Below are 11,140 nucleotides of genomic sequence, written 5' to 3' on the forward strand. Positions count from 1 at the left end.
TGTTTTTTGAATTTAAAATTATAGAGTAGAACTTATACGAAATATGCTACAAAAATATCATCTTGTGTTTAAAACCATAGAACCGGCGATCTTTAATAAGGCCATCAGAAAGACATGCATAAGGCAACATAGTACTAAGGTGACTATGATTTGCCACGGATCCAAGACATGAAAGTCAAACTATAATAATTTGCTCATACACACTATGTGTAATTTAGACATAGATCAATTAAAGTCCAAAAAGAATAGTGATGAACAACGATCCTGTCATAATTCTAATCACAACATATGTTTGAAATATTTTTTTGGTTATACAAAAACAAACAAATAACATGCTTCTTTATAAAAATTAGAACTATTGCTTCCAAGGATGACTCCCTAGGTACGAGAATCAATCTGAAGCTGCCTTTGAGTAAACTATGATGCAAGAGGCTTTCAACCAAGAACCAGAATTGGGTTGACTACCCACAAAGGTCAGAACTATTCTTTAGAACTTCATAAAAAGCTAAATTCAATCTACAAATAAATATGAAGAGAGGTTAGTAAGTAAAACTAAGTCATGACTAAAATATTGAGGGGGGGATGATTGTTTTTAGTCCAAAGATGAATACCCCAGTATAATAAGAAATAGCATTGTGCAAGCATCGACAACAATAAAAAATAGTAGTAGCCTCTCAATCCCTCGCTATCTCTCTACAGCTCTTTACTACTCTCTTTTATTCCTCTCCCAAGACCACACACGACAACAACAACACGCTCAATCTCTCTTCTTCCCCCCAAAATCAGCAGCTAATCTTTCTTCTTCCTCTCAAATCGAACATCAATGCCCAAGCACCGCCAACCACCACACCGATCACTCGATCATGCATTCTGTCGTCCAGACGCACTGCACGCATGCACCACTGCCCCGCCTCTCTCCAACGCCTCACCCCCGCCCCACTGCGATCAAGGCGGACAAAAAGAGTATGCTGTCCTTTATTAACTTTATTAATTGTCACATGGTTCATCAAAGAAATTACCTAGACCAACATTCATCAACAAGAAAACACCACGTATGGCACAAGCTGATGTGTTAGCTTCCTGGGGTAATGCTGGAAGGTCTTCACAACCTGGATAAGTAAAGTTTGAAAGGTTATAACCTCGACTAACAGAAAAAAATGAATTTTAATGCACACACATGTAGATACATCTCTATTACTACTTGCTCACAAGTCCTTGACAATGGAAAACTTTGACATCCTCCTTCGTGATCTTAAACACTTGTAGGTAATTTCCTCCTTCATGCTTTTGAACTCTTAAATAGTGCACTGCAGCTCCCGCATCCATGAGGCATCGTGCCCAGTTAGTGCAATGCAACTCCCACATCGATGAGGCGGCGTGCTCCATCTCCTGGAGATAGACAAGCCACCGGTGCAGCCGCTGAATCCTCTCATCCCCACTTTAGGATAGCACTGCCCCACTGTAGGATTGTTCTGTGGCAACGCATGGGCAACCATGCACCTATTGCTGACTGGGATGGTGTGCATAAAACTACAGGCTGAACTTTGGATTGCCTAGATAAGCACTTGCACGTAGCATGCCTATATAACTATTTCCATAGATCAAGGTAATTCAAATGCAATAAACTGGTCCAATGTGGGTGACATGTACACTTAGTATTAACAATCAGAATGGGCAGAAATGACTGACTGAAAGTAGGAATGTCCGGTGTGCAGCGAAGTTTAATTTCTACATAAGAAGGAGGTGAAAGAAGAAAGCTTGACGATTGGGTACGTACCATGCTTACACTCGGTCGTGGGAGTTCATGTCGGACTTCCAGCCAAGCAGCAGGCATGCCACCTCCTGCCACCACTCGCAGGTCGTCATGTATAGCACCATGTGAGCTCCTCAACCCCGCTCACGCCCCCGGCATCCGTGACCAACAGCCGCATTGTCGTGTTCACCGGTAGCCTAATCCCCAGATGGTAAAGTATCAAACAATATGAGCAGTGTCCTAATAAGCCCTCTAGATACTTCACTGGTTTAAGAATCTTTTCCTGACATAACAAATTTTGAATTTTCCTTTGCACATGTTTGATTGAGATAAATTTTGAACTTCCTTTGCCCATAGTAATATATCTGAATCAGCGCCCGCAGAGAATGTAATTTTCATCATAGGTAATCTACAATGGAGTATCAATTTCAGAAAATAAACAACATACTGACCAAAATATATTATGAAGTAAACTGTACAAGATTCAGCTTACCTTTTGCTTGGGAAGAACCTTTCCAATCATTTTATTGGTTCATCTGTCTCTAGTAAGGCACATGCAAACTTCCCTCTATTTGTAGTCTGTAGACATGATCCCAGCGTAAGGTTGAGCAAGCAAACAACTCACATATTGCTGGAAATGATTTAGAAATTATATATTTTAGTAAACATGCCTGACCTGTAAAAAGCCTTGGGTATTTCTCGGTTTTATAGTGCAGAGCTCAACAACTGAAACTAAAAATACATGCTGGGTCAAGACAAGCTGAAACATGGCTTAAAGCACATCACATGAAACATCAGTCTATCCTACGCCATTTGGGTGTGGTGGTGTGGGGGGATGGAGTTCGTTGTCACTGCTCGTTGAAGGTTGATAATATCACTGGAATTTTAATTGTCGGAAGCACATAAGCTAATTTCAACCCTTTGTCAAAAGCCAAAATGAAGGCAACCACATCACATCCCATGAGATAGAAGATTAGAGAACTTACCATCAAGATGGAAACTGGGACGGGTTCCCCTCCGTCGGATGTTTGTAGACGACATCATAATCGGGGCAAGTCATACTATGCCTCTGATGCGTCGGACATTACCAAACGGACAACGGAGGCTTCGCCAGTTCACAAACCCATGGTGTCCACTCCTCGTCGACTCTCATTCCTTCGCCGGCATCATGGGTCGGGCATCAACGAACAGTCCCCCATTGCTGTTGAGCACGGCCTCCAACGTCACAACACCAAAGTTGCAAATTGTCTTGATTTGACTACAACATAGAAAACATCATTCAAATGGCAGATTATAAATATGCAAGAGAAAATTATATTGCGCTATCGGATATATCACACAATCTCTGTTCTTTGTCTTCTCCATGGTGCACACAACAAAGAATGCTAGATTTTGATCGATGCCTTGAGTTAACTGATGCCTGGTAAATAGATGATCGTGATCCAAAATCTGTACATGTTCAACCATCATTTTATAAGCACCTCCTGTAAGAAGTCTCCAATGGAAAGTAATGTTACTGAATGTTAGGTAAACCTGAACGACATAAAAATCAAGGTTGTACTATTACTGATAGATAGCTAACATGAACCACAAAGAACTTCAAAATAACCTTGTTTAGTCAGCCGTATCTCCTCGAACATTGAGCAGGTCCACACGAGTGCCTCCCCTCCATCTTGAAAGATAGCTGCCAGTAAAGCGGACCGATGTGCATCGTATCATATTGTTCTAGTCATATATAGAACCAATATAGATTATTAGAAAAATGGCATAACTCAATCGGACCAATTTATGCATAGATGAGGGTAAATTAATTGGATAATCAAGAAACGAGACAGAGAGATTCAATCGCTAATCGTTCCCCTACACAGAGAAGCAATTGATCTACTAATGCATGGCAGAATGTATGTCTTGCCCGAAATCAACATAGGAAGCTCCTTTTCTTTCACCAAACATGAAACATCAAGTGTACCCTACCTGCATACAGAACAAGACCAAGATCAACACATGCCTGTAAAATCGAGACCGCCAAATCTGATTCAAACACAAAACAAAAAGGAAGAGCCGCCAAGTCAGGCCGCAACCGCCTGGTCGTAACTGCTGCTGCTAGCAGGCATGTGTAAGAGGAAATCAGGCTGCCCCAACTATACGTTGAATTGCCCGTTTATTACCGAAACAGAAAATTACATATTTTCTATTTGATCAGCAATATACTTGGATCGTCATGAAATGCCTTGTGGATATAAAAAAGATCTTCGTCAGTCAGGTGTATAACATCTTCTTAAACTGCTAGTAACTCAGTTTGCTTCAGAATGGATTGTAACATATTCAATAGAAAACACTTGGTTATTATCAGAAGCATTCGGATGATGGTCAACGGGCTGGGTATGACTTGACTACAGATAAGTTTTACTGACAAACAACCACACCAACTTTCAATAGTAGAGCATTGAGCGGCTCCCATGTGCTTCTTGTTCACTGGTTTTTAGAACTACATCTCCAAATTTCTCCTTGTTCACTGGTTTTCAGAACTACATCTCCAAATTTTGACACAGAAGGCACGCTGACCCATTTGGGAGAACAAATGCAATATAGCAGATAAGAAATCAAATTGGGATTGACCTGCAACGGAAGAGAGGAGATAACAAATCTGTTGAAGATCGAGGAGCGGACACTTGGGCGCAGAGGTACCGCTCAACGGAGTGGTTCGGAGGCCATGGTCGACGAAGGAGAGAGGACGCGGCCCCGCTCGCAGGCGGCCGCCCCACGTGCGTGCACGTGCCCGGCAGTAGCATCTCTCCTTTGTCAGGGACGACCTGATAAACTGGGACCGGGAGGATCAGGCAGTGAAATCTCACCGGCGACCGGGGTGGAGGGATTGTCACGTCCCAGACGCAGATCTCGCCGTGGCCGCCGCCGAGGCGCCCATCGGCAGCCCTCGGGTAGATCGAGCAAGACATGAGCGCGTGAGGGCGGATGTCTTCCGGGTCGTTGTGCGCTTCCCCTCCCGGCTGCCTTCCGCCGCCTCTGCCGGACGAAGGCGAAGGCGGATCTCGGCGGCGGTGTCCCGATGGCGACCTGGAGGCCTGCAACGATGGTGGCGGCGCCTCCTTTAGGACCTCGGCGCCGGCTCCTCGATGACTGCTCGGCGCCGGCAAAGGGATCCGTGGCTAGCGCCTGGTTTCCGTCGATGTAGCGAATAGATCGGCGGCGTTTCAGGGATCGCGGTGGCGGGCGGCGGCATGGCTGCCCGTCGTTGTAGCGAATAGATGAGGGTAGCCTCGGTCGTGAGGTTTCTTTCGTGCGAGGGGTCGTCGTTCCCAGGCCCGTCCGTTTCTTCCGGTTTATCCTCGGTCGTCGTGATCGGCTCGGTGGGGTTCGGTGGGTGGGCGTGGGGTGGGGGTAATTTGATGAAAAAAACCGGTTGAAAAAAACCTGTCGAAAATAAACCAGTCGAAAGTGGGGGGACTATTCAACCAACTCAGACATTAGGAGTAGAGATTATAACCGTGCATCTTTCCAGCCCTCTCAGGCCATTACTCTTTTCGACCATTGGATCTGCATTGATAGGCATTTGTGGCCTTCAGATCTAATTTTTTTAATCTCGCATGGGATTCAGTTACGAACAGAGGAGACACACAGGCTGGGCCGCTGCTTCCGGAACAAAATCTGAGGTCATCTGTTATTTGGGCCCATGGGCCTTACGTCCGCGAGCAAATACCTACACCTCCTGACCTCCAATGGGAGCCGACGAAGGAAAGAAGAACATCGTTCCCAGCCGTCGGTCTCACAGGTCTGTACGATGCGACTAACCTACGCCCCGTCAAAGGTGCGATGCGACCGTACCTCTGGTTCGACCAAGGGAGCGACAGGGTCAACTTGCCAGGCGACGCCACAAGACGGTGGTGAGGCAGCGAAGCGTTGGCTGCAATAGTAGTAGTCCAGTCGCCCGTGATCCTTGGCCGCAAGAGGGGGTAAATCGCAATTGCTGCTGCCATTAATGGCAATCGATGCACACCTAGCAATTTGAACCGGCAGTTCGACACTTCAAGCACCCTGCAATGGCGAGTAGTGGCCATGAAGCGTTACTCCCCAATTTCTCTCATTATACTCTAGAATTCTCCATATATTTTGCTCCTTTGCGTGTTGCTTCATCTCTTCCGTATGGCATTTCCTTCCATTCATATCTTCTCCCCTCCTGGTCTATTTGGTTCTTGGGATCAATGTTTGCTTGGTGCGGAATTGGCTTGTTTGCTTGCATCATATTACAAATGGCTTTTCCGTAGGGTTCACTTGGGCGTTGGCTGATCTTGCTTCAACAGTAAACTGCGTTCCTGTTGACCCATTGTGCTCGAGGTGACAACTGGGATCATGATAGGCCTCCTATATTGTATTTTTGGCCGCACCCTGTTCTCACTAAGTTTGGACATGGCTCCTGGGCAGGCTAGCTTTTGTTTAGTCCATGTAATTCTTTATCATTGTTCCTTCCAAATACTGTGCTTGTTCTGTAGCATTTAGGGTGCAGAGTATACAAGTAAGCCATCATATTATCTTGCTTCCTCAAGGGTGTCTTAACATCAAAGACATTTAGAATTTGGCATCCAATCAGGCATATTAGCTTTTGTAAATCGACAAAAGCCACAATGTTAGATGAAGCAATAACGCACTCTGCATAATCCAATTTCTGTATGATCTCATACTTTCTTTTTCCCACTACCTACAGTGTCATAAATTTCTGGTTCGCATTTTTATGGGGAGACAATGATACCACTGTTTTAGAAGGAACTGAACAACTTTCAATTTTATCTAGATTCTTCTGCATTGAATCTTCTCTCTGCAAAATTACCCGTTGTTTTTCTTCACGAGGTATTAGTCTTAATTCATATGTAGATTGGGTGCGCTTGCTGTGTAATAAATAAGAGTTTTTATTCTTTGTGATTGGACGAGTATCTAATTAACAATTATTTAGGGTAAGAAAGGAAATGCATCACTCATTTCTGTTTTTGTTGCAGATACATGGACGTTCATACCAACAGAAGCTTGCCGTTATAAAGGTTGGGTAACTCAATCACTGGATTCATGTATTAGGTCAGAGGTTATTGGTGTTTTAAAGTAGCTAACATGTAAATGTTATATCTGCAGACAAAAGGCAGGCATGGGAAATTTATAAAATCAGGTTAACATGTGAATCTTTCTTATATCAACATGGCTTCAATTGACTGGCATAGATAAACCTAAATGAGAGTTATCTTTTGAAACTGTTAACTCCCATGAATCAATCCTATGTCATCTCCAGCAGTTGATTTCCCATAGATCGCCCCTCCCTTACCTGGGTTATTGAGAGTTCCAGCTAAACTCCAGTTGCACCACTATGATGGTCTTTCTGTCTTTCAAGTGTACAACTTACAAGGTATTGAAGTGCTACCAGTTGGAGATGAATCTCCAGAAGCATTGATGTTCAGAGAGAGAAGGAGAGAGACGCAGAGAGAGATGCCAATTGATGCTCAATCATTTGACTCATTTCCGCTGCAAATCATGAAAGTTGTTTTTCTCGCTCTTTACAAAATCAAATTCTATGAAGGCCAAGCCATATGCTACATTGTTGTTATTCAGTTTGTTGATAATTCAGCTCCACGGGTTGGTGATGAATCATGTATATTATTACCTTGATAGCAATCTCCTTTCATAAGTTCCTATCATTCTATTGGCAAAATAGACAGGTGCAGCAACGCGTGCCTTCATGGCCTAGTACGTACTGCAACTGGGGAGGTCATGTTTAAGCATTTTCTCGTTCGTGTAATCAAGCGGCTAATGTGCTATAGCTAACTAAGTAACTATAGTATTTATAATAAGTCTATTCTTACGAGCCTCCTGACTTTGCTGTTGGTATGCTCGTAGACAATGTAAACGTTTTTTGATTTAGTATAAAGTTGGCCATGGTGACCTTAAAAAAAACGAAGGACGCAGCCCTCGCGCCTCCCCCTGACCGCCGCCCGTGCGTGGCCGGTCCAATCCACCACCACGCCGCACGCGGCTGCTCAGAGAGGCCGAGGCCGAGATGCCGGCCTCACCGGCGTCACCGCCGCCTCCTCCCTCCCACCCCGCGCGCAACACCTCGCACTCGATCCACCCATCCCGATGCCTCGGCCTCGGCGCGCCTTTACCCTCCTCATTTTCGCCCTTCGTCCCCGCGGCAGACGAAGACGGCGCATCTCGAGCGCGTTCCCTGGCGGGTGTGCCGGCGGGGACGCAGATGGTGCTTCTGAGGAAGAGGAACGGGGCGGAGGACGCGCCGCTGATGCTGCCAGTCCTGGATGGGGATCTCCGAGCCAGTCTTGCTCCAGTTCTGCTTCGACAGTACTTCACCTTGACTTGCTGATTGTTATGGTACTTAGATCAAATTGTGCAATGCTTGAAATATCTCAAGTAGTAGAATTGTTGACTCTTTGCTGACGCGTTTGATGCGGTATTCATCGACTCAGGGGAGGTTCTATGTGGAAGTGGCTTACTTGCATCTTCTGTAGGATACTGTCCAAGATCAAAGGAAATTTCAGTTATATAGAGAGCAAGGAGGTATATATGAACAGGGTTCTACATTTTATCACCTAATTAAACTACGGTTGTTGATCTTGGACAGATTTTATTTATTTATTTTGATTGTCTTGTGTAATTTTTCAGACCCCTGCAAACTTATACTGCTTTGGGTGGTGTGCACTTGGGATACTGTTAAACCCAGTAGGGATTGGGGAGGGCCTTCAAAGGTATACGACAATTGAGTTGATCTCTGAGTTACATGTATTCTTTATGTAATTTACCGCATCCTTCATTTTTATTTTTCCTGAATAAACCTCCTTCATTTGATAGTTGTCACTTACTGATGATTCATTCCCTGTAAAATAGTTTGTGTGAAGGAGGCACACCACCAAGGTTTCTGATCTGATGGTTGGCAGGAAATAGTTGATGATTTCAAGTAAGTGGATGAAGCTCTCCTTGAAGTGATCGTGTATGTATATCAGCCTTTGCTAATACATAAACAAAATGTGTACCGTGCTTGATTTTCATTGTAACATTGCCAGGTCTGCAGAGTGGCCGTTGATCTGAAGGATTGACTTGTTGACACCACCAATGTGTACTACGCAGGTTGATCTGAAGGTTTGACTTATTGTTAGGTAGAAGTTCAAAGTTTTGATACTTGCACCTGCATTAGCTTGAATCCTTCAGAATTAGTGTCTTTATAGAGATACAAGCTGCACAAGCCTTTCCATGGTCCACAGTAATTTCTCCCTGAACCCAAGCAAGCCTCTAAATTAGAATAGAAAGTTGCATAAGCAACAAACTTCTAAATTCCTCTATCTTGTATCACAAATAGTGGGTACATGTACAATACCGTTGGACCTCATTTTTTTATAGAAAAACCACTCGTGACCCTGCTTTATTTGATTGATTTGTAAGAGTTCAGACTAGAAGACTTATAGAGAGGTATACTGGGATTACCAATTTTAGTTATGAAACATATCAAAGTAGAAACCAGGAATACACAACTCCATGGTCCACTCACTCAAAACCACAGAAAAGGATTTGCCTTACACCACATCAGCCATTTTCCTTTAGCCTGCTACCTATCCCTTCCACAATCATTGCTAGTGAGACTTTTGTTTTTGTTCAAAATTAAAAAATCAACTCAGAATTTTGTTGCGGCTTTAACATTTATACCATGCGAGAATTAATATCCGCAGAAGAATTTCAATTATCAGTCTAGAATTACCTCATAAAGTGCTGGATTATTATCTAACAATCGTACATCAACCAATGACGAGACGTCAAAATCCGGACACACCCATTACATCAACCAAGTGGGCAGTACATAGTTTTGTTATCCGTTGCAATGCACGAGTTCTTCAAGTATTTGTCTCATTAGGGCTTCTGTATACATGTCTTGAACAAGATAGTCTATTGGAGAAGAAGGTTTCCTGAATGCAATTTGGTGGTTCCTTCATTGCCATCTCGGCCTACTGCTTCTTCTCATGTCCTCCCTCTTCTTTCTATTACCACCACCTCTCTTGTCTGCAGCTGCACCACGTCGCCTCCTGATGTCGGCGTCGCCGCTGCTACCGGTCCCCGGATCAGGGTGTTGATCACCACTTTCCATTTCCATGGAGCTCGTGCTCGTTGTGTCCGTAGCACTCTGGTCACTGAGCGCATGGATAGGGTTCATCTTGTCCAGCAAAAGTTCTGGCAAGGTACACTTGTCATCGTCATCTTCATCTTCGTGTGAATAACATGGAGTTGCTTCCACCACAGCGTCTGAGCCTCCTGTCCCGCCCATTCCATCACCATGGACATCTACGGGTATGTTCTCTGCCGGCAACTTATGCTTTTCTGAATCAAGGAATCCAGTGCTTGTCATCAATGGATTCCCCGGCAACACACCATCTTCGGTGTTGCCCTCAGCTGCTCCACCATCACTCTCGATGCTCATGAATTCATCGGTGGACTTCTCATCGCAGCCGGTTTCACCCAGGGCATGTTTATCGCTCGAAGTATCCGGTGTGTCGTTCTGATCTAAACTGGTGACATTATCATCGGTCTCCTCATCTCTTCCTTGAGCATTCCTTCCCACATCAACTCCTCCAACGTTGAACACATCTTCACCACTTTGAACAGTTGCTTCTTTTTCTTGTGAACTGGAGCTATCTACTCCACCTCCCACCAGCGCTTGGACTGCCCGTTTCGCGGCATTGGTAGCCCATGCCTCTTCATGGATGGTATCACTGTTGCATATGCAGCATAGACATAAATAAACAATGTGTAATTTGACCGCTGAGATATTTAGGGAAGTGAGCTCTGAACTGTTAATTGTTACCTCTTCACACTGGGTTCCAAAGATGATATTTTCTCTTGTGCTCTGCTAAGCAGGTCCAATGCGGAGGTTCTGATACCGTCGGAAGAGAAACCACCAAATTGTGCAATTTCAAGTAGAAAATGAACATCTAACTGGATCTGCGTGCAGTACAGTCTCTGTAAGATGAGATGGAAAGGTCTAAATGGACACCAAACCGAAGTAATCGTACGCGTACAAGATTTGTTCAACCAACCTGATGAAGAAGTGTGTCCTTGGGTAGATTCTGAGCGTGATGGATCCAGGGATCTAGGTTGCTCCCGAGCCAGATTATCATGGCCTCCATCAACTCCTGCAGCAGTTTTCTCATGGTCCCGTCTTTACCGGCCAAGATGGTGCCATACAGATTACTCAACTGTCTCACCCGCAGGAACACCGTCTGGAATGCAGAACAAGGCATCATGGGCAGGAAGCTTGTCGCTGTCGATGTTGGTTTATCATGCAGACTCGACGTGGTGTCTCGTATGAACTGCTGGCAGAAGTGTGTCCAT

At 44.5% G+C, this 11,140-nt stretch overlaps 2 long non-coding RNA genes across 22 annotated transcripts; one reads left to right on the top strand and one right to left on the bottom strand.

The window, feature by feature from the left end:
• Positions 1-449: 449 nt before the first annotated feature.
• LOC123170211 (uncharacterized) lies at positions 450-4,928 on the bottom strand. Of its 20 annotated transcripts, none has more exons than XR_006485095.1 (7): positions 4,609-4,920; positions 3,363-3,478; positions 2,740-3,202; positions 2,430-2,485; positions 2,247-2,332; positions 1,778-2,162; positions 619-1,109 (listed from the first exon to the last, which is right to left on the bottom strand). It is a non-coding gene; the product is annotated as an uncharacterized lncRNA (long non-coding RNA). The 20 variants fall into 20 exon arrangements; XR_006485092.1 differs by having other exon boundaries at positions 2,740-3,237; XR_006485085.1 differs by having other exon boundaries at positions 2,740-3,237; positions 3,363-3,437; positions 4,609-4,918.
• A 2,787-nt stretch (positions 4,929-7,715) lies between these two features.
• LOC123169553 (uncharacterized) lies at positions 7,716-10,648 on the top strand. 2 transcript variants are annotated; one of them, XR_006484879.1, is made up of 5 exons: positions 7,716-8,137; positions 8,233-8,323; positions 8,429-8,511; positions 8,651-8,753; positions 8,827-10,648. It is a non-coding gene; the product is annotated as an uncharacterized lncRNA (long non-coding RNA). The 2 variants fall into 2 exon arrangements; XR_006484880.1 differs by having other exon boundaries at positions 8,651-8,720.
• Positions 10,649-11,140: the final 492 nt, after the last annotated feature.

Source organism: Triticum aestivum, chromosome 7D, assembly GCF_018294505.1.
Source record: "Triticum aestivum cultivar Chinese Spring chromosome 7D, IWGSC CS RefSeq v2.1, whole genome shotgun sequence".
Taxonomy (NCBI): Eukaryota; Viridiplantae; Streptophyta; class Magnoliopsida; order Poales; family Poaceae; genus Triticum; species Triticum aestivum.